Here is a 23,031-nt window from a genome sequence, read left to right as displayed (position 1 = left end):
TGGGAAGCCAGCAGTGTGCAGTTGTGGCCAGGAGGAGCAATGCCATTCTGAGGTGGATTGGAAGGGCTGTGGTGAGTAGGTCAAGAGCTGTTTTCCTGTCCCTCTGCTGTGCCCTGCTGAGGCCACATCTGGAGTCCTGTGTCCAGTTCTGCACCCTCCACTTCAAGAGGGACATAGAACTGCTTGAGAGAGTCCAGCACAGAGCCACAGAGATGCTGAAGGGAGGGGAAGATCTCTGTTACAAGGAGAGCCTGAGGGAGCTGTGGCTGTGCTGCTGGGAGAGGAGGAGCCTGACAAGTGACCTCAGTCATGGTGGTGAAGATGTGCAGGGTGAGTGGGCAGAGGCTGGAGCCAGGCTCTGCTGGGTGATGCCCAATGACAGCACAAGGGGCAGTGGTGGAAGCTGAGGCAGAGGAAGTTTCATGGAAACAGAGGGAGGATATTTTCCCTGTGAGGGTGGCAGTATTCTGGAGCAGGCTGCCCAGGGGGGTTTGTGAAGTCTCCCTGTCTGGGGATTTTCAAACCCCACCTGGATGTGTTTCTGTGTGACCTGCTGTTGGTGCCCCTGCTGTGGCAGGGAGGTTGAACTGGCTGAGCTTTGGGTGTTCCTTCCAGCCCCTGATGTTGTGTGATATCCCAGACCCGAGGTAGCTCTCTTTTTCTGGAGGCAGAGGCTCATTTAGGGAGGAGTGAGGTGTCTGCACACCTGCCTGGAGCTCCCCAGGCTTTAAGGAGAGCTGCACGGCAGGAACTCATCTCCAAGAACATGCCAGCAAGGCAAAGTCAACAGCCTTGCAGGCTAGAGACATGTGGGCTATTGCTGGAGGTATGAGGTTGGCTGACCCATGGTAGAGCCTTTGTGGAGGCTGCTACTGCTCCTCTATGTGTATGTGTCTGGGAAGTGGAGGTTTGATTTGATTGACATGCTCAGGGATGTGCAGTCACCGACCCTGGCTGTGTTTAAGAGTCATTTGGGTGTGTGTAGTGCTTTGGGTATTGCCTGCCTGCCTCGTATGGGTAGGAATTCACCCAGACTAAACTCAGGCTGCTGGAAGTTAAGGAGTGAAGCTGTATCTGTAACTTTGCACAGTTTGAAATATATACAAGACATACAGCAGCCAGACTGCTCAGGAGGGACTCCCAACCGCCCTTCCACCTTCTTTCCACCCTCTCCCTTATCTCCCTTACATGCAGGGTGAGCTGGAAAGGTCAGCAAGAGGTATTAAAAGCAAGGTGATTAGTTGGGAATGTGCAGGCTCAGGCAGAAAACTTAATATGATGAGAGCCAGGCTGAGAATGACTTATGTGTATGCCCTTGTTTCTATATGGCTTGGCTTGGCCATAGCCAGCAGTGTGCCCAGGTGGCCAAGAGAGCCAGTGGCATCCTGGCCTGCATCAGGAATGGTGTGGCCAGCAGGAGCAGGGAGGTCATTCTGCCCCTGTACTCTGCACTGGTTAGACCACACCTTGAGTGCTGTGTTCAGTTCTGGGCCCCCCAGTTTAGGAGGGACATTGAGATGCTTGAGCATGTCCAGAGAAGGGCAACGAGGCTGGGGAGAGGCCTTGAGCACAGCCCTACGAGGAGAGGCTGAGGGAGCTGGGATTGGTTAGCCTGGAGAAGAGGAGGCTCAGGGCAGACCTTATTGCTGTCTGCAACTACCTGAAGGGTGGTTGTGGCCAGGGGGAGCTTGCTCTCTTCTCTCAGGTGGCCAGCACCAGAACAAGAGGACACAGCCTCAGGCTGCACCAGGGGAGATTTAGGCTGGAGGTGAGGAGAAAGTTCTTCCCTGAGAGAGTCATTGGACACTGGAATGGGCTGCCCGGGGAGGTGGTGGAGTCGTTGTCCCTGGGGCAGTTCAAGGCAAGGTTGGATGTGGCACTTGGTGCCATGGTCTAGCCTTGGGCACTGTGGTAAAGGGTTGGACTTGATGATCTGTGAGGTCTCTTCCAACCTTGGTGATACTGTGATACTGTGATGAAAGGCTAACAGACACATCACTCTATTCTTTTCACAGCCAGTCATCTAATTTCTGTCACTAAAATATGCCAATTAGCTTCAAACCAGGACAATGTAGTGCTTAGGGCTACGGTTTAAGATGAATCTTGTAGAGTTGGGTTCTAGGTTGGACTTGGTGATGCTGAGGGGGCTTGCCAGCCTAGGTGATGGTGTGATTCTCTTGTAGTCAGTGCTCTCTCACATCTGCTGATTTAATTACCTGAGATGTCATGGTTCACATCTTGGACTGGCTAGAGTACTTGAACTGCCTGCTGCTTGAAGTGACCTGTAATAACTAACATGGCTTGATGCTGTGAGAGTCAAGTCTGTGCACTCCTAACCTTCCACAAAAATCATAGTATCACTTTGGATAATGTCATAGAATCACAGAATGGCTTAGGTTGGAAGGGACCTCACAGATCAGCCAGTTCTAGCCCCCTGCCATAGGCAGGGACACTTCCCACTAAAACAGGTCGCTCAAAGCCTCATCCAACCTGGCCTTGAACACCTCCAGGCAGGGAGCAGCCACAGCCTCCCTGGGCAACCTGTGCCAGTGTCTCACCACCCTCACTGCAAACAACTTCTTCCTAATATCCAGTTTCAGTCTCCCCTCTGAAACTTAGTGGTGGTGAATGGTGCCACATCCAGCTGGCAGCTGTCACTAGTGGTGTCCCTCAGGGATCAGTGCTGGGCCCCATCCTCTTTAACATCTTCATAGATGATCTGGATGAGGGCATGGAGTCAGTCATCAGCAAGTGTGCAGATGACACCAAGCTGGGGGCAGATGTGGCTGAGTTGGAGGGCAGAAGGGCTCTGCAGCAGGACCTTGACCGCCTGGACAGATGGGCAGAGTCCAAGGGGATGGCTTCAATAGCTCCAAGTGCAGGGTGCTGCACTTTGGCCACAGCAACCCCATGCAGAGACACAGGCTGGGGTCAGAGTGGCTGAGAGCAGCCAGACAGAGAGGGATCTGGGGGTGCTGATTGATACCCACCTGAACATGAGCCAGCAGTGTGCCCAGGTGGCCAAGAGAGCCAGTGGCATCCTGGCCTGCCTCAGGAATGGTGTGGCCAGCAGGAGCAGGGAGGTCATTCTGCCCCTGTACTCTGCCCTGGTTAGACCACACCTTGAGTGCTGTGTTCAGTTCTGGGCCCCCCAGTTTAGGAGGGACATTGAGATGCTTGAGCGTGTCCAGAGAAGGGCAACGAGGCTGGGGAGAGGCCTTGAGCACAGCCCTACGAGGAGAGGCTGAGGGAGCTGGGATTGGTTAGCCTGGAGAAGAGGAGGCTCAGGGCAGACCTTATTGCTGTCTGCAACTACCTGAGGGGTGGTTGTGGCCAGCAGGAGGTTGCTCTCTTCTCTCAGGTGGCCAGCACCAGAACAAGAGGACAGCCTCAGGCTGCACCAGGGGAGATTTAGGCTGGAGGTGAGGAGAAAGTTCTTCCCTGAGAGAGTCATTGGGCACTGGAATGGGCTGCCCGGGGAGGTGGTGGAGTCGCCGTCCCTGGAGCTGTTCAAGGCAGGACTGGACGTGGCACTTGGTGCCATGGTCTGGCCTTGAGCTCTGTGGTAAAGGGTTGGACTTGATGATCTGTGAGGTCTCTTCCAACTCTGATGATACTGTGATACTTGGAACCCATTCCTCCTTATCTGTCATTACAAGACCTTGTCAATAGTCCCTCCCAAGCTTTCCTGTAGGCCCCTCCAAATACTGGAAGGCCACTCCAGGGTCTCAGAGAAGCCTTCTTTTCTCTGGGCTGAGAGCCCCAACTCTCATAGCCTGTCCTCATAGCAGAGACACCACAAATCTCTGGGCAGCCTGTGCCCCTGCTCTCTCACCCTTGCAGCAAAGAAGTTCTTCCTGCTGTTGGGGTGCAACTTGCTGTGCTGCAGTTTCCGTCCCTTGCCCCTTGTCCTATGGTAGGGCACAAGTGAGTAGAGTCTGCTCCCTCCCTCTTGACCCCCAGCCTTCATGTATTTAATAACTGTTTGGACTTTAATGCTTGTCATTGCTATGGTCTAGCTGATTGGGTATGGCTGGGTGCTGGGTTGGACTGGATGATCATGGAGGCCTCTTCCAACCTGGTTGATTCTATTCAATATTGAACCTTTATAGTATCACAGATGTTTGATGAGCAATAACATGGGAGGAAACAGCCTGAATTTGTGCCAGGGAGGTTGGGGAATGAGGAACAATTTCTTTGCTGCAAGAGTTCCCAGGCATTGCCATGGGCTGCCCAGGGAGGTGGAGTCACCATGCCTGGAGGTGTTCAAGCAAGCTGTGCCTGTGGCACCTGGGGACATGTTTTAATGACCATGGTGGTGTTGAGTTGATGCTTGGACTTGATCTTAGAGGTGTTTTCCAACAGTTATGACTCTCTTATTGTAAAACAGTTCAGAGAAGTCCTTTTATGTTAATTCCCTTTACATAAAGGCAAGTGTAGGGCCACATAGCTGCCTTGACTGGAAAGCAGCATAGAGAGTAAATTTTAAGGCATAGAATTGTGTGAAATGGTGTGATGGTTTGGGAGTTACCCACCCCCACACACAATGAAATCACCCAGACTAGACTCAGACAGCTGGAAGTTATGGAATGAAGCTTTATGTTCATAGCTTAGCACAGCATACAGGCAGGATTTGACAATGTTTGCAGCCATATACAGATATACAAAAGCTAAAAGTGATACAGAAACACAATATCCATCCCAGAAATCAGACTGCCAGGAGGCTCCCAACCCAGACCTCCTTCCTCCTCCACCTCCTCCTCACTCTTTCCCTCCTTTCAGAAATAACCAGACCAATTCCCAGGTATCTCATGTGATGGATCTGGAGAGATCTGAGGTGAGATGTCAAAAAGACAAGATGGTTATGGGGGAGTAAACACAGACCCTGTGAGGAGAGGCTGAGAGAGCTGCAGGTGTGCAGCCTGCAGAAGAGGAGGCTCAGGGCAGACCTCACTGCTCTCTACAACTACCTGAAGGGAGGCTGTAGCCAGGTGGGGTTGGGCTCTTCTCCCAGGCAACCAGCAACAGAACAAGGGGACACAGTCTCAAATTGTGCCAGGGTAGGTCTAGGCTGGATGTTAGGAGGAAGTTGTTGTCAGAAAGAGTGATTGGCATTGGAATGGGCTGCCCAGGGAGGTGGAGTCACCATCCCTGGAGGTGTTGAAGCAAAGCCTGGCTGAGGCACTTAGTGCCATGGTCTGGTTGACTGGCTAGGGCTGGGTGCTAGGTTGGGCTGGATGATGTTGGAGGTCTCTTCCAGCCTGGTTGATTCTATGATTCTAAGATCAAATTAGAGTTAAGACAGATGCAGCCACACACAGACAGATGCCAGAGAGACGTGAGAGCTGACCAGTGTTTGGACAAGTATCCTACCTATATTTTGACTTGTTGTGCTTCTCAGCAGAATGAGTGATACAAGGTACTGATGTTTTTTCTTTCTTCTCACAGCTAAGGATTTAATCTCAGTAAAGCATTCCAATTAGTCTCAAACCAGCACAAATGAGGCATTTGTGTTTGGGGTTTTTTTTAATGGGAAGTTTAGGGGGGGAAAAAAAGCCAGGCAGCAGCCATGGAACCCTACAAAACAGGCAACAAACCCCCAAACTAGCAGAAAAAAAGACCAATCTAACCAACAAAAAAGCCAAAAGTAAAGGAGGGAAGAAACTGCAACAGCAAAAAAACCCAATCATTGGTTGAAATAAATGATCAGAGGGCTGGAGCTGCTCTGCTACAGGGACAGGCTGAGTGAGTTGGGGCTGTTCAGTCTGGAGAAGAGAAGGCTCCCAGGAGGCTTTCTTGTGGCCTTCCAGTACCTGAAGGGGGCTACAAGGAAGCTGGTTAGGGACTTTTTAGGGTGTCAGGTAGTAATAGGACTGGAGGGAATGGATCCAAGATAGAGGAGGGCAGATTGAGATCAGACCTTAGGGAGAAGTTCCTCAGCATGAGGGTGATGAGAGACTGGCAGAGGTTGCCCAGGGAGGTGGTGGAAGCCTCATCCCTGGATGTTTTGAAGGCCAGGCTGGATGTGTCTCTGGGCAAACTGATCTAGTGTGAGGTGTCCCTGCCCATGGCTGTGGGCTTGGACCTGGATGATCCTTGAGGCCCCTTCCAACTCTGCCAGTTCTGTGGAACCAAACCACGATGCTGCCTGGCTACTATTAGCAGTTCTACAGCGAGTGATCAGCCCTGAGTGTTTTCCTTACTAGTAGCATCTCTTGTTGGCATGCATTTAGTGTTCTGGTTGGTGGCTTTATGTTTGTTCATTTTGTTGTGTGTTGCTTTTTTCTAAGCATCCCTCTATTAAAAATACTCCCAAGGTGCTCTGATGAGATGTGTGACTTGCAGTAACAGAAATGCATGGTGACTGAGTCAACTTGAGTTCATACACGTGTCAATCATGGAGTTGCTCTGCCAAATCACTGCTTCCTAAAAGGAAGACAGATGCAAGAGAGGACAAGAAGGAAAAAAGGTTTGGTGCTTTCTTAATCACAGTATCATTTCTGTGAGTTATTAACTTAAATTTAATTCTGAAATTAATTGCAGAATCCTAGAATGGTTTAGGTTGGAAGGGACCTCACAGATTAGCCAGTTCCAACCCCCCACCATAGGCAGGGACACCTCCCACTAGAACAGGTTGCTCAAAGCCTCATCCAACCTGGTCTTGAACACCTCCAGGGAGGGAGCAGACAGAACCTCCCTGGGCAACCTGTGCCAGTGTCTCACCACCCTCACTGCAAACAACTTCTTCCTAACATCCAGTTTCTATCTCCCCTCTGCCACTTTAAACCCATTTCTCCTCATCTGTCATTGCAAGATCTTGACAGTTGTCCCTCCCCAGCCCTCCTGTAGCCCCATTCAGATACTGGAAGGCCACCTTCTAGCCTCCTCTTCTCTGGACTGAACAGCCCCAGACTGACCTGCCCCTCCTAAATCCCTGCATGCTGGATCTGATCCCTTGGCTATCCTGTAGGTGCTCTGTGATTGCACCCAGGATGATCTGCTCCATGATCTTGTGTGTCACTGAGGTCAGGCTGACAGGGCTGTAATTTCCTTCCTTGCACTTGTGGGTGGGCACCATGTCAGCAGCTTCCTGTCTTCAGGGACCTCTCCACTGAGCCAGGACTGTTGATAAATGGGGAGTGGCTTGGCTATAACAGTATCACCAAGGTTGGAAGAGACCTCAGAGATCATCAAGTCCAACCCTTTAGCACAGAGCTCAAGGCCAGACCATGGCACCAAGTGCCACGTCCAGTCCTGCCTTGAACAGCTCCAGGGACGGCGACTCCACCACCTCCCCGGGCAGCCCATTCCAGTGTCCAATGACTCTCTCAGGGAAGAACTTTCTCCTCACCTCCAGCCTAAATCTCCCCTGGTGCAGCCTGAGGCTGTGTCCTCTTGTTCTGGTGCTGGCCACCTGAGAGAAGAGAGCAACCTCCTCCTGGCCACAACCTCCCCTCAGGTAGCTGTAGACAGCAATAAGGTCTGCCCTGAGCCTCCTCTTCTCCAGGCTAACCAATCCCAGCTCCCTCAGCCTCTCCTCGTAGGGCTGTGCTCAAGGCCTCTCCCCAGCCTCCTCACCCTTCTCTGGACACGCTCAAGCATCTCAATGTCCCTCCTAAACTGGGGGGCCCAGAACTGAACACAGCACTCAAGGTGTGGTCTAACCAGTGCAGAGTACAGGGGCAGAATGAGCTCCCTGCTCCTGCTGGCCACACCATTCCTGATGCAGGCCAGGATGCCACTGGCTCTCTTGGCCACCTGGGCACACTGCTGGCTCATGTTCAGGTGGGTATCAATCAGCACCCCCAGATCCCTCTCTGTCTGGCTGCTCTCAGCCACTCTGACCCCAGCCTGTATCTCTGCATGGGGTTGTTGTGGCCAAAGTGCAGCCCCCTGCACTTGGAGCTATTGAAGCCATCCCCTTGGACTCTGCCCATCTGTGCAGGTGGTCAAGGTCCTGCTGCAGAGCCCTTCTGCCCTCCAACTCAGCCACATCTGCCCCCAGCTTGGAGTCATCTGCAAACTTGCTGATGACTGACTCCATGCCCTCATCCAGGTCATCTATGAAGATGTTAAAGAGGATGGGGCCCATGTGTCAAGATTCCCAGCCCTTGTTCTTGTAGGTGACTAGGCCTTGAGCTCTGTGCTAAAGGGTTGAACTTGATGATCTGTGAGGTCTCTTCCAACCCTGATGATACTGGGATACTGTGATACTGTGAACTCTACAGGGTCAAGCCAATAACGTAACTCTATTCACAGAATGGTCAAGGCTGGAAGGGACCTCAAGGATCACCCAGGTGCAAACCCCCTGCCATGTGCAGGGGCACCTCACACTAGATCAGCTTGTCCAGAACCACATCCAGCTTGGCCTTAAATACCTCCAGGGGTGAGGCTTCCACCACCTCCCCGGGCAACCTCTGCCAGTCTCTCATCATCCTCATGCTGAAGAACTTCTTCCTAACATCCAATCTCAGTCTGGCCTACTGTAGCTTGGATCCACTCCCTCCAGTCCTATCACTGCCTGGGAGTGCTGATGGGCACCAAGTTCTGCATGGCACAGCAATGTGTCCTGCTCGCCAAGAAGGCCAATGGGGTGCATTAAGAAGAGCGTGGCCAGCAGATCAAGGATGGTCCTCTTTCCCTTATGCTCTGCCCTACTGAGACCTCATCTTCAGCACTGTCTTCAGTTTCTGGCTCCCCAGATTAAGAAGGGCAGGGATGCACTGGAGAGGGTCCAGCAGAGAGCTGTAAGGATATTTATGGGACTGGAGCACTGCTTGATGAGGAGAGGCTGAGCGACCTGGGGCTGTGCAGTCTGCAGAAGAGAAGACTGAGAGGACACAGGAGGTTCCAGCTCAACACAAGGGGGACATTCTTTACTGTAAAGGTCACAGAGTACTGACACAGGCTCCCTAGAGAGGTTGTGGAGCCTTCTTCTTTGGGTCTTTTCCAACCCCACCTGGATGCATTCCTGTGTGACCTGAGCTAGATTGTATCATCCAGCTGTGGCAGAGGGGTTGGACTCAAGATGTCTTCGGGTCCCTTCCAACCCCTGACATCTTGTAACAATCCCTTGCTCTTGAGCAAGGCCAGGAAGCTGTTGGCCACCTGGGCACTAGGAGGCTCAAGTTCAGATGCCTGTCAACCAACACCTCCAGGTTCTTTTCTGCCAGGCAACTTTCTACCTCAAGCAGTAATGCCCCAGTGCCTCATACAGCAGAATGCTTCTGGGGGCTTGGCTTAGGATCCATCACAGCAAACGTTAGACAACCAAAAGCTGTCATCTAAACTGGTCATCTAGTCTTGCTTTGGAAGTCAACAGACAGAAATAAACACCCTGAGGGAGTGATTCATCTGATTGAAGATAAGCATCCAAGACAGCTTAGACAAATTGTCTGCCTACAATGTCTGGTTCTCTCAATAAAGAGAGCCTAAACAACTGCCTTAGCCTGAGACAGCTGAAATCAGACAAGACAAACGCCATGCTGCATGCCTGGTTGGGATCAGGGAACACAGAACAAGAGAAAAATAGCAGTGGTCTAGAAGGCTTAGGAAGAAGTTCTTCACCATGAGCGTGTTGAGCCCTTGGAACAGGCTGCCCAGGGCCGGTGGTGGAAGCCTCACCCCGGAGGCATTTAAGGCCAGGGTAGATGAGGCTCCAGACAGCCTGATCTAGTGTGAGGTGTCCCTGCCCATGGCAGGGGGGTTGGAACTGGGTGATCCTAGTGGTCCCTTCCAACCCTGACTGATTCTAGGATTCAAGTGTTGCAAGGATAAGATGGGCAAATGCTTAACAAGTATTTTCAGTCCCCTTCAGATCCTTCTTTTTAAGCAAGCAGTGAAGAGAAGTGTTGCCCAAAAACACACCCCCTGGCTGTTCTTAACCAACACCTCATCAAGGATCTTCACAGAACCACAGATCTGTGGTACCTGAAGTTCAAAGCACAAACACACTTTTGTTTACAGGACTCAAAATGATGCCATTACATTTGTAAAGGAGGCAGCTATAGATTACAGCCTGAATTCTCCTGAGCCATACAACCAAGGGAAAGGAGGAGGAGTATTTCCAGTACTGTTGCTGAAACAAACATGACTGAATCAGGTGAACCAAAAGGATTCTGGGCTGTGACAGCAATGGCATCACCAGCAGAGATGCAGAAGCCATTGTCCCACTCTGCTGAGCACTGGTCAGCCCACACCTGGAGTGCTGCCTGCATTTTTGGTCCTTACTGTACCAAAAAGATGTGGACAGGCTGGAAAGCATCCAGAGAAAGGGCAGGAGAACAATCAGAGGGCTGGCAGGAGGAAAGGCTGAGAGAGATGGGGTTGTTCAGCCTGGAGAAGGCTTAGGGGAGACATTATTAGCATGGAGCAGGACATAAAGGATGGTTACCAAGAGGATGGAGAATTCCCTTTTATCCAAGGAGTCCCATGGAAAAGACACGGGGTGATGTGGACAAGTGACTGCTCAAGAGATTGAAGTTGGACTCCAGAAGAGGTTCCAGTTGCCCTCCAGATCAGAATGCTTCCCTGTGAGAACAGTCAGATATAGGAATCATCTCTCAAGGGCAGCAGGGGATTCCCCTGCACTGGACAGCATGCTGGGCCAGCTCATTTCAGCTACACTATCACCTAGACCAGAAGATCCTAGAGAACAAGCTCAGGAGGTGACTTAGCAGCTTGCTACAAGATAGAGTTCAAAAAGTGGTAATCAGTGGTGCTAGGTCCAGCTGGAGAGCTGTAACCAGTGGATCCTCCAAACATCACTGCTGGATCTGGTGATGTTCAATATCTTCAATGCCACTGATGAGGGCACAGATGAGGGCTGATGACACCAACCTGGGAGGCTTGGCTGATACAGCTGAAGGCTGTGTGGCAATCCAGCAAGACTTGGGCACAGAGGAACCAAATGAGGTTCAATCAGGACAAGTGCAGAGTCCTGCACCTAGGGAGGAATAATAAACTGCACCAGTACAGGCCAGGAGGTGATCTGGAGAGCAGGGAGTGCTGGTGGATAACATCCATGGGACAGCAGTGTGCCCTTCTGGCCAAAAAAGCCACTGGGATCCTGGGGTGCATTAAGAAGAGTGTGTCCAGCAGATCAAGGGAGGTTCTCCTCCCCCTCTACTCTGCCCTGGTGAGACCCCATTTTGAGTACTGCATTCACTTTTGAGCTCCCCAGTTTAAGAGGGACAGGGACCTCCTGGAGAAGGTCCAGCAGAGGGCTATGAGGATGATGAGGGGACTGGAGCACTGCGTGATGAGGAGAGGCTGAGGGACCTGAGGCTGTTCAGTCTGCAGAGGAGAAGACTGAGAGGGGATTTAATCAATGTTTATCAACAGCTGGAGGGCAGGAGAGGGGGGGCAGGCTGTGCTCACTGCTCCCTGGGATAGGACAAGCAGCAATGGATGGAAGCTGCAGCACAGGAGGTTCCAGCTCAACACAAGGGGGAACTTTTTGACTGTAAGGGTCCCAGAGCAGTGGCACAGGCTGCCCAGAGAGGCTGTGGAGTCTCCTTCTCTGAAGACTTTCAAGGCCTGTTTCAATGTGTTCCTGTGTGACCTGAGCTAGATTGTATGGTCCTACTGCAGCAGGGGGGGTTGGATTCGATGAGTTCTTTGGGTCCCTTCCAATCCCTAACATCCTGTGATCCTCAGGGTCCCTTCCAACCTGGCATTCTGAGGCTGTGTGAAATCATGAAAGAAACAGAAATAAACTGTATCTTCTTTGGAATTCACATACTTCTATTCCAGCAAAAGATTAGGATGGTATAAGATTTGCAGGCATAACACAGACAGAATAAGCCTTAGAAGATAGAGCAAGGAAGCAAAATCCCATTACAATGCAGATTACCACAGCAGGAGGTCTGAATTAATTACAAGTTTGGCCTTGCTGAAGCAGTTAAGTAATGGAAACTGATTCATAAAACACCATCATCAGTAGTGAATCCAGTGGTGTTCTGTGTGAAGTCTTTATTTAAGTGTTCTCATTATAGCCTCTCACTTCACAGATGGCAGAGTCAAAATGATGAGTTCTTTTACCCAGAGTTCTCTGCATTCATATTATGGGGTACTTCAGGTACTTTTTATCCAGTATCACAGCATCACCAAGGTTGTAAGAGACCTCACAGATCATCAAGTCCAACCCTTTAGCACAGAGCTCAAGGCCAGACCATGGCACCAAGTGCCACATCCAGTCCTGCCTTGAACAGCTCCAGGGACGGCGACTCCACCACCTCCCCGGGCAGCCCATTCCAGTGTCCAATGACTCTCTCAGGGAAGAACTTTCTCCTCACCTCCAGCCTAAATCTCCCCTGGCACAGCCTGAGGCTGTGTCCTCTCCTTCTGGTGCTGGCCACCTGAGAGAAGAGAGCAACCTCCTCCTGGCCACAACCTCCCCTCAGGTAGTTGCAGACAGCAATAAGGTCTGCCCTGAGCCTCCTCTTCTCCAGGCTAACCAATCCCAGCTCCCTCAGCCTCTCCTCGTAGGGCTGTGCTCAAGGCCTCTCCCCAGCCTCGTTGCCCTTCTCTGGACACGCTCAAGCATCTCAATGTCCCTCCTAAACTGGGGGGCCCAGAACTGAACACAGCACTCAAGGTGTGGTCTAACCAGTGCAGAGTACAGGGGCAGCATGACCTCCCTGCTCCTGCTGGCCACACCATTCCTGATGCAGGCCAGGATGCCACTGGCTCTCTTGGCCACCTGGGCACACTGCTGGCTCATGTTCAGGTGGGTATCAATCAGCACCCCCAGATCCCTCTCTGTCTGGCTGCTCTCAGCCACTCTGACCCCAGCCTGTATCTCTGCATGGGGTTGCTATGGCCAAAGTGCAGCCCCCTGCACTTGGAGCTATTGAAGCCATCCCCTTGGACTCTGCCCATCTGTGCAGGCGGTCAAGGTCCTGCTGCAGAGCCCTTTTGCCCTTCAAACCTTAGAGTTAGACCATGGTTGGACTTGATTTTGAAAGTCTTTTGTAGTGAAGCAATTCTATGATTCTAGGAGCAGAACTGCACTGCTGGTTTCTGATTTTCCACCAGCTCATACTTTTAGGCTTCAGTTCTTTATAAATCAACTTGATGTCAGTCTGTCTCTCTGGTATCTGGTGATACAATGAGAGGAAATGCCTTGAAATTATGCCAGGGGAGGTTCAGTTTAGAGATGAGGAAAAACTTCTTTGCCACAACAGTGATCAGGGATGTGAACAGGCTGCCCAGAGAGGTGGTGGAGTCACTACCCCTGGAAGTGCTCAAGAAATGTGTGGTCATGGCACTTGGGAACATGGTTTAATGGCCATAGTGGTGTTGGGTTGATGGCTGGACTGGATGCTCTTGAAAGTATGTTTGAGTTGAAACAGATCTGTGGTTCTGAGAGACAGCTTTTAAACTGTAGTTGGCCTTTCTACCCATAGAAGTAAGACTTAATCAAAACTCATTTTTCCAGTTAGTGTATAAGGCTTAAATATTTATCCTGCAAGTTCCTGTCACTGAGGTAACATCATCGTGGGCAATAGTGGGAGAGTGTTCCTCATCCTTTGCCTCCATGAAGTAATTTCAGGCAAAGTGAACGTGAAAATAGTTGCAGAATTACAATTTCATACAAACCTGAATTTAAGTGAAACCAAATACCAACTAATACCAAAAGCTCTCACAGGATCCCAGGATGTTAGGGGTTGGAAGGGACCTCTGGAGAGCTTCCAGTCCAAGCCCCCTGCCACAGCAGGACCAGAGAATCCAGTGCAGGTGGCACAGGAACACATCCAGACAGGGCTGCAAAGGCTCCAGAGAAGGAGACTCCACAACCTCTCTGGGCAGCCTGTGCCACTGCTCTCTCACCCTTACAGCAAAGAAGTTCTTCCTCCTCTTGAGCTGCAGCTTCCTGTGCTGCAGTTTCCATCCCTTGCCCCTTGGCCTATGGCAGGGCACAAGTGAGCAGAGGCTGTCCCTGTGCCTTCCTTCCTGATCCCCAGCCCTCAGCTCTTGACAGACATTGCTCAGCTCCCTCTCAGCCTTCTCCTCTGCAGACTGAACAGCCCCAGGGCTCTCAGCCTCTCCTCACCAGGCAGTGCTCCAGGCTCTTCAGCATCCTTGCAGCCCTGCCTTGGACTCCCTCTAGTAGATCCCTGTCCCTCTTGAACTCTCCAAGTTCTCTGGCTGGTTAGTTTAATTCTGGAAGGATTCATACCATCCTATTTATGCATTGCTGTTGCTTTTCTGGTATCCCCTTCTGCCTTCTAGCCTGAATAAATTCTAAGCTATCTGCATGGTGTAGTTTGACAGAAATTAATTGATGTGCCCAAATTAGAGGTCAAATGAACTTTACCTGATGGTCCAGAGGTAGACATTTATACTAGGTGAAAGATGTTATGGATTTGAGGGGTTAATGAAAGCAAAATCATCACCTACATTTTCTCTTCTTAGCCAGTGGCATACTGGCCTTTATCAGGAGCACTGTGTCCAGCAGGACCAGGACAACCATTCTGCCCCTGTACTTAGCACTGGTTAGGCCTCACCTTGGGTGCTGTGTCCAGTTTTGGGCCCCTCAAGATGTTGAAGTGCTTGTATGTGTCCAAGGCTGGTGAGGGGCCTGGAGCACAGCCCTGTGAGGAGAGGCTGAGGGAGCTGGGGGTGTGCAGCCTGCAGCAGAGGAGGCTCAGGGCAGAGCTCATTGCTGTCTGCAGCTACCTGAAGCCAGGTGGGGTTGGGCTCTGCTGCCAGGCAGCCAGGGATAGAAGAAGAGGACACAGCCTCAAGCTGCATCAGGGCAGGTTCAGGCTGGATGTTAGGAAGAAGCTCTTCAGAGCAAGAGTGATTGGCATTGGAATGGGCTGCCTGGGGAGGTTGTGGAGTCCTCATCACTGGAGGTGTTTGAGAGGAGGCTGCATGAGGCAGTTGGTGCCAGGGTTTAGCTAATGAGAAGATGTCTGTTGATAGGTTGGACTGGATGGTCTCAGAGGTCTTTTCCAACCTGGTTAACTCTGTGATCTGTGGAAAAGCAGTCAACACTGATGTTTGCCCCTTGACTAGGAAGGGCATTAAAGAAGTCATTGTTCCCTGCACAAATCCCACAGAATGAGCCATTTTGGGAGTTAGATGTTGATTGGTCTCAAGAAAAGCTCTTTTCTAACCAAGATGATTCTGTGATTCACAGCTTACAAAGGCTTTCCACTTTCCAGCATATGATGAATATAAATTATTTCTGTGTTCCCTGAGCCTCTTCTTCACACTAAGCTTTCTGGGACATGTAATGGTTTTGAAACTAGTGCAAAAATAGATTAATACCTCTGGGTTTGATAAAGTAGTTCATCAGAACCATGTTATTGTGCAAGAACTGTTTCCAGCTTTGGGCACCACAGTGTGAGGAGGACATAGAGGTTCCCAAGCAAGTACAGAGAAGCTGGAGAGGGGACTCTGGACACCATGTCCTATGAGGAGAGGTTGAGTGAGCTGGGAATGCTTAGCCTGGAGAAGAGGAGATGGAGAGGAGATACTTTTGTGTTCTACAGCTCCCTAAAAGGAGGCTGCAGTGAGGTCAGTGTTGGTCTCTTCTCCTTAGATGAAGATGTAATGGCCTCAGGCTATGCTGGGGGGATTTAAGTCCGACATGTGTACAGTTCTGGAGCCCTCAGCACAGGAGGGAAATGGAGCCAGTCCAGAGGAGGCCACCAAGATGCTCAGAGGGCTGCAGCAGCTCTGCTATGAGGACAGGCTGAAAGACTTTGGACTCTGCAATCTGGAGAAGAGAAGGCTTCCAGGTGACCTTGGAGTGGCCTTTCATGATCCAGAGTGGGCTACAGGAGGGCTGGGGAGGGACAAAGTCTTGTAATGAGAGGATGAGGAAGTAATGGGTTTCAAGTGGCAGAGGGGAGACTGAAAGTGGATGTTAGGAAGAAGTTGTTTGCAGTGAGGGTGGTGAGACACTGGCACAGGCTGCCCAGGGAGGTTGTGGAGGACAGAAGCACAGAATGTGATCTTTGATCACATTCTGTGCTTCTGTCCTCCACAACCTCCCTGGAGGTGTTTGAGGCCAGGTTGGATGAGGCCTTGAGCAACCTGTTCTAGTGGGAGGTGTCCCTGCCTATGGCAGGGGGCTGGAGCTGGCTGAGTTTGAGGTGCCTTCCAATCTAAAGCATTCTGTGATTCTGGGGAAGGAATTTCTTTGCTGAAAGGCTGGCCAGGCATTGGAACAGGCTGCCCAAGGAGGTGATGGAGTCGCCATCCCTGGGAGGTGTTCAACCAAGGAGTAGATGAGTAGTTGTGATACTTCAGACCATGAATATCTTAGGTAGAAGGTTGGACTTAGAAGTAATGATTCTATGATTCTGGGTGGACAAGATGGACTACATTAAACCTTTCCTGTTTTAAGACCATTTTCCAGTCTGGGTAATCCTCTTGTGCCATTTTTTACATTAGTATCTCTGTGCCTTGGCCTGGAGGAGGCTGAAATTAATGCCCTATGCCATGTCTTCATCAATTTCTCCCCTCTCTCTGGAAAGAAAACAATTCAGAATAAACCAAATGAAAAGAACACCAACTGAAGGGCTTATCTGAACTTCTCAAAGGCTCTACCATTCATCAATTATCAAGGTTATTGATTTTCCTGCTAGTGAGAATGATAGAATGATGGGAAAGTTGATGCATGCAGTATTAGGAGATTAAAAATGGGGTTCTTGTACATGAACTGTGTTCTTAGACCCTGCTTCAACTAATTGAACAGCAGTGCCAGCACTCAGAGTAGCTCATTTGTTAACAATCTGCTAAATGAGTTATCAGCCACTCAGTGTCAAGTCTCAATGAAGCAGATTGGTACTTTGATTTGCTTAATTATATGAAATCAAACCTGCAGGGCAGGTTTTCCTGGAGGCGTTTCTGGGGTTGAGGTATTGAAGGGTAGGACTTGCTGTTGTGTTCTTCTCTGAACTTTGCAGACAGCAGATTTTCAGGGCTGACCACCTGTGACAGATGCAAACATAGGATCACAGAGTTGTTGGGGGTGAAGGGGACCTCAAGGATCATCCAGCTCCATCCCCCCTGCCAAGGGCAGGATCACCTCACACTAGATCATTTTGCCCAGAGACACATCCAGCCTGGATTTAAAAACAACCAGGGATGAGGCTTCCACCACCTTCCTGGGCAACCTCTGCCAGTCTCTCACCACCCTCATGCTGAAGAACTTCTTCCTAAGGTCTGATCTCAATCTGTCCTCCTCTAGTTTGGATCCATTCCCTCTCACTCCTATCACTACCTGACACCCTAAAAAGTCCCTCCCCAGCTTTCTTGTATCCCACTTCAGAAGGTCTCCTGGGAGCCTTCTCTTCTCCAGACTGAGCAACCCCAACTCTCTCAGCCTGTCCTCATAGCAGAGCAGCTCACTGTATGGAGAGGAATTTCTGTAGAGTATCCTCCAGTCATAATAGAGGAGAGAAAAACCTCTCTGTAGGTCTGCAATTGATTTGTGGGTTCTAAAATGGCTACAGTGCAAATCTGTTACAACAGCAGATTTGGTACACATCGATGCGCTCAGTCAACAGCCCGGTGAGGTAAGGCACTATAATTATCCTAACATTATCCCATAATTATCCTGACTTTAAGTATGAGGAGATGGAAGCTGAGAGCAGACAAACAGCTTGTCCATCATTATGCAGCATGAGTGCACAAATCTTGGCATAGTCTTGTTAGCATCTTCTAAGTCTCACTGTTGAAACAAAGCAAGCACTGGGAAGCCTGAAGAGTGGCAGCCAAAGCATTTTCCCTGCTTGTCCATTTTTTCCTTACTGGGAAAGAATGGAACAGTCTCAGTATTCAGGGAGCCCTCATTCCTCTCTACAAGGACCTTGATGATTACAGGGAGGTTGGGATTTGTCTTTTGGCTATCGTATCAGATGTCATAACAAGAGGAACTGGCTGGAGGGCTGAGCCCAGAGAGTGGTGGTGAATGGTGCCACATCCAGCTGGCAGCTGTCACTAGTGGTGTCCCTCAGGGATCAGTGCTGGGCCCCATCCTCCTTAACATCTTCATAGATGACCTGGATGAGGGCATGGAGTCAGTCATCAGCAAGTGTGCAGATGACACCAAGCTGGGGGCAGATGTGGCTGGGTTGGAGGGCAGAAGGGCTCTGCAGCAGGACCTTGACTGCCTGCACAGATGGGCAGAGTCCAAGGGGATGGCTTCAATAGCTCCAAGTGCAGGGTGCTGCACTTTGGCCACAGCAACCCCATGCAGAGATACAGGCTGGGGTCAGAGTGGCTGAGAGCAGCCAGACAGAGAGGGATCTGGGGGTACTGATTGATACCCACCTGAAGATGAGCCAGCAGTGTGCCCAGGTGGCCAAGAGAGCCAGTGGCATCCTGGCCTGCCTCAGGAATGGTGTGGCCAGCAGGAGCAGGGAGCTCATTCTGCCCCTGTACTCTGCACTGGTTAGACCTCACCTTGAGTGCTGTGTTCAGTTCTGGGCCCCCCAGTTTAGGAGGGACATTGAGATGCTTGAGCGTGTCCAGAGAAGGGCGAGGAGGCTGGGGAGAGGCCTTGAGCACAGCCCTACGAGGAGAGGCTGAGGGAGCTGGGATTGGTTAGCCTGGAGAAGAGGAGGCTCAGGGCAGACCTTATTGCTGTCTGCAACTACCTGAGGGGTGGTTGTGGCCAGGAGGAGGTTGCTCTCTTCTCTCAGGTGGCCAGCACCAGAACAAGAGGACACAGCCTCAGGCTGTGCCAGGGGAGATTTAGGCTGGAGGTGAGGAGAAAGTTCTTCCCTGAGAGAGTCATTGGCCACTGGAATGGGCTGCCCGGGGAGGTGGTGGAGTCGCCGTCCCTGGAGCTGTTCAAGGCAGGACTGGACGTGGCACTTGGTGCCATGGTCTGGCCTTGAGCTCTGTGCTAAAGGGTTGGACTTGATGATCTGTGAGGTCTCTTCCAACCCTGATGATGATACTGTGATACTGTGTGAAGTAGTCTGAAAATGCTCCAAGGAGGTTTACATTGGAGATCAGGAAAAATTCCTTTGCTGCAAGAATGGCCAGGGATTGGCACAGGCTGCCCAGGGAGGTGGTGGAGTCCCCATCCTGGAAGTGGAGAAGAAATCTGTGGACATGGCACTTTGCATGTGGCTTAATGGCCATGATGGTCTTAGGCTGATGTTTTGCCTCTGTGACCTTGAAAGTCTCTTCCAATAGAAACAATTCTGTGATGTAGTTACAGAATCATAGAATGGTTTAGGTTGGAAGGGACCTCAAAGCTCAGCCAGTTCCAACCCCCTGCCATAGGCAGGGACACCTCCCACTAGAACAGGTCACTCAAGGCCTCATCCAACCTGGCCTCGAACACCTCCAGGCAGGCAGCAGCCACAACCTCCCTGGGCAACCTGTGCCAGTGTCTCACCACCCTCACTGCAAACAACTTCTTCCTAATATCCAGTTTCAATCTCCCCTCTGCCACTTGGAACCCATTCCTCCTTATCTGTCATTACCAGACCTTGTCAGTAGTCCCTCCCCAGCCCTCCTGTAGCCCCCTCTAGATCCTGGAAGGCCACTCCAAGGTCTCCTGGAAGCCTTCTCTTCTCCAGGCTGCAGAGCCCCAACTCCTGTAGCCTGTCCTCATAGCAGAGCTGCTGCATCCCTCTCAGCATCTTGGTGGCCTCCTCTGGACTGGCTCCCACAGCTCCATGTCCCTCTTGTGCTAGAGGCTCCAGAACTGCACACAGTACTCTAGGTGGGGTCTGAGGAGAGCAGAGTAAAGGGGCAGAATCCCCTCCCTTGCTAGTTACAGTGTTGTGGTCACTACATCTTCCCTAGATCTTCCCTTTCTGCCAGAACCTGACTGCTGCTTGCTACTTTGACTTTTTTCCTGCTCACTACTGAAACTCTCCATCAAATTCCCTGTAAAAAATTAATCTGTGTTATTTCTTGTGGAAGGGCAATGATGTCCTTTCACAATGACAGAAATCACCTTGCTTCAGTACCTGGAAAAATGGAGAGGTTCCTCTCATACTTCTTGTAATTTCTGATGGATGCTAACACAATACATAACTCATCTGGCAAGAGAGGATTGTGCTGTTGGCATTTATGTCTGCTGCCATCACTCTAAATTCCTCTGAGGCCACCACAGGCAGGCAGTGTTGCGTGGCTGACTGTACAGGGACAGGAATGTGCTGGGTGTGGGTAGTCAGGGATCACAAGATCACAGAACTTTTAAAGTTGGAAGGGACCTCCAGAGATCATCCAGCCCAACCTCCCTGCCAAAGCAGCATCACCCAGGGTAGTCCACACAGGAATGCATCCAGGTGGGGTTGGAAAGGCTCCAGAGAAGGAGACTCCACAGCCTCTCTGGGCAGCCTGCTCCAGGGCTCTGGCACCCTCATTTGAACGAAGTTTCTCATGCTGAGCTGAAGCCTTCTCTGTTCCAGTTTGTATCCATTGCTCCTTGGCTTATTGCTGTGCAGCACCCAAAAGAGCTTGGCCCCCTCCACTTGACCCCCAGCCCTCAGCTCTTGCTAGACATTGCTCAGATCCCCTCTCAGCCTTCTCTTCTCCAGACTAACCAGCCCCAGGGCTCTCAGTCTCTCTCCACAGGGGAGATGCTCAAGTCCCTCAGTCATCCTTGTGGCTCTCTGTTGGACACTTACCAGTAGGTCTCTGTCTCTATTGAACTGGGGAGCCCAAAACTGAACAGAGTTTTGCAGGAGTGGTCTCAGCAGAGCAGAGGGGCAGAAGAACATTGATAAGACTTCCTCTCAGCCTTCTCTGCTCCAGACTAAAATGGAAGGTTTAATATTGTTCTGTGGATGCTTTCACAGAGATTAGAAGGCTTTAGTACCTGCCAACAGCTCTTTCATAATGAAAGAAACTGAACTGTGTTCAGTTCTGGGCCCCCCAGTTTAGAAGGGACATTGAGATGCTTGAGCATGTCCAGAGAAGGGCAATGAGGCTGGGGAGAGGCCTTGAGCACAGCCCTAGGAGGAGAGGCTGAGGGAGCTGGGATTGGTTAGCCTGGAGAAGAGGAGGCTCAGGGCAGACCTTATTGCTGTCTGCAACTACCTGAGGGGTGGTTGTGGCCAGGAGGAGGTTGCTCTCTTCTCTCAGGTGGCCAGCACCAGAACAAGAGGACACAGCCTCAGGCTGTGCCAGGGGAGATTTAGGCTGGAGGTGAGGAGAAAGTTCTTCCCTGAGAGAGTCATTGGACACTGGAATGGGCTGCCCGGGGAGGTGGTGGAGTCGCCGTCCCTGGAGCTGTTCAAGGCAGGACTGGACGTGGCACTTGGTGCCATGGTCTGGCCTTGAGCTCTGTGCTAAAGGGTTGGACTTGATGATCTGTGAGGTCTCTTCCAACCTTGGTGATACTGTGATGCTGTGAAATTGGTGCCTATCCATTTGTTACTGGAAAAATGTTCCTCTCATTTGCAACATTAGCAACAAAAACAAAGGGCACTTCAGTTGGTGCTAAGTACCCTTTATTCATGAATTCTTTTCAAAGCAGAGGTCATAGAATTGTAGAATCAACCAGGTTGGAAGAGAACTCCAAGTTTATCCAGTCCATCACCCAGCTCTGTCCAATCAACCTCCTTTTAAACACCTCCAGAGACAGCAACTCTACTCCCTCCCTGGGCAGCCCATTCCAATGCAAATCACTCTCTCCTCGTGGTAGGATGAGACGAAGCAGAACAAAGACATTTGTTCCTGAAAACAGGTTGCACAGGGAGGTTGTGGATGCCCCCTCTCTGGAGGTGTTCATAGTCAGGTTGGATGAGGTCTTGAGCAATCAGGGATAATGGAAGGTGTCCCTGTTCATGGCAGAGGGGTTGGAACTTGATTGATCTTCAAGGTCCCTTCCAACCCAAACTGTTCTACAGATGTATAAATAAATTTAACCCTAGGAAAACAGCAACTCTGCTCCCTGTGAAATCATAAAATCACAGAATGTGTCCAGTTGGCAGCAGCCTTTAAAGGTCATCTACTCCAAGCCCCTGCAATAAACAGGGACATCCCCAACTAGATCAGGTTGCTTGGAGCCCCATCAAGTCTGACTTTGAATCTCTCTTGGGATGCAGCCTCTACCACGTTCTTGGGCAGCCTGTTCTGGTGTTCCACCAATAGAGAGCCACAAGGATGATTTGAGAACTTGAGTATCTCCCCTGTGGAGAGAGACTGAGGGCCCTGGGGCTGCTCAATCTGGAGAAGAGAAGGCTGAGAGGGAATTTGAGCAATGTCTATCAAGAGCTGAGGGCTGGGGGTCAAGTGGAGGGGGCCAAGCTCTTTTGGGTGCTGCACAGCAATAAGCCAAGGAGCAATGGATACAAACTGGAACAGAGAAGGTTTCAGCTCAGCATGAGGAGAAACTTGTTTAGAGTGAGGCTGCCAGAGCCCTGGAGCAGGCTGCCCAGAGAGGTTGTGGAGTCTCCTTCTCTGCAGCCTTTCCAACCCCACCTGGATGCATTCCTGTGTGGACTACCCTGGGTGATGCTGCTTTGGCAGGGAGGTTGGGCTGGATGATCTCTGGAGGTCCCTTCCAACCTTGAACGTTCTGTGATTCTATAGTAGCCAAGAGCTGCATCCTAAAGTCTCCTTTAAGATAGCTGTGCCAGAATGCAAGTAGAAGAAAAAAGGAATTCTGAAGAGCCACCAGGCCACTTCAGTTCTCATAGGCACAGGCTGAGCTCTCCTCCTTCCCTCTCCTGAAGCAGAGGCAGTTCCTGGTTAATAGCATGTAAATACAGTCAGTGCAGCTGCTAATGTGTTCTTCTCCAGTCATTTGTCGCAGCTGATTAAGGAGAGAAATGCAAAAGGTTAATTTTCTAATTACATCCTCCCCTGAGGTAAATTATGCATGTTATCACATCCACTGACACTCTGGAATGGGCACTTCTTATTGCCAAGTGATCTGCTGTGAAATTCCATTGGATCTTCGCACAGTTTATTCTTAGTAAGCAAAGAAGATGGAGGGAAGAAAAAGAGAGCATCTGTCCTACCAAAACCACTTAACTCTTTCCATAAAGACTTCCTGGCCTGGATCAGGAACAGTGTGGCCAGCAGGACCAGCAAAAT

This window comes from Pogoniulus pusillus, chromosome 1 (genome assembly GCF_015220805.1).
Source record: "Pogoniulus pusillus isolate bPogPus1 chromosome 1, bPogPus1.pri, whole genome shotgun sequence".
Classification (NCBI taxonomy): Eukaryota; Metazoa; Chordata; class Aves; order Piciformes; family Lybiidae; genus Pogoniulus; species Pogoniulus pusillus.
The sequence above is the reverse complement of the archived record's forward strand: the minus strand, read 5'-3'. Positions refer to the sequence as shown.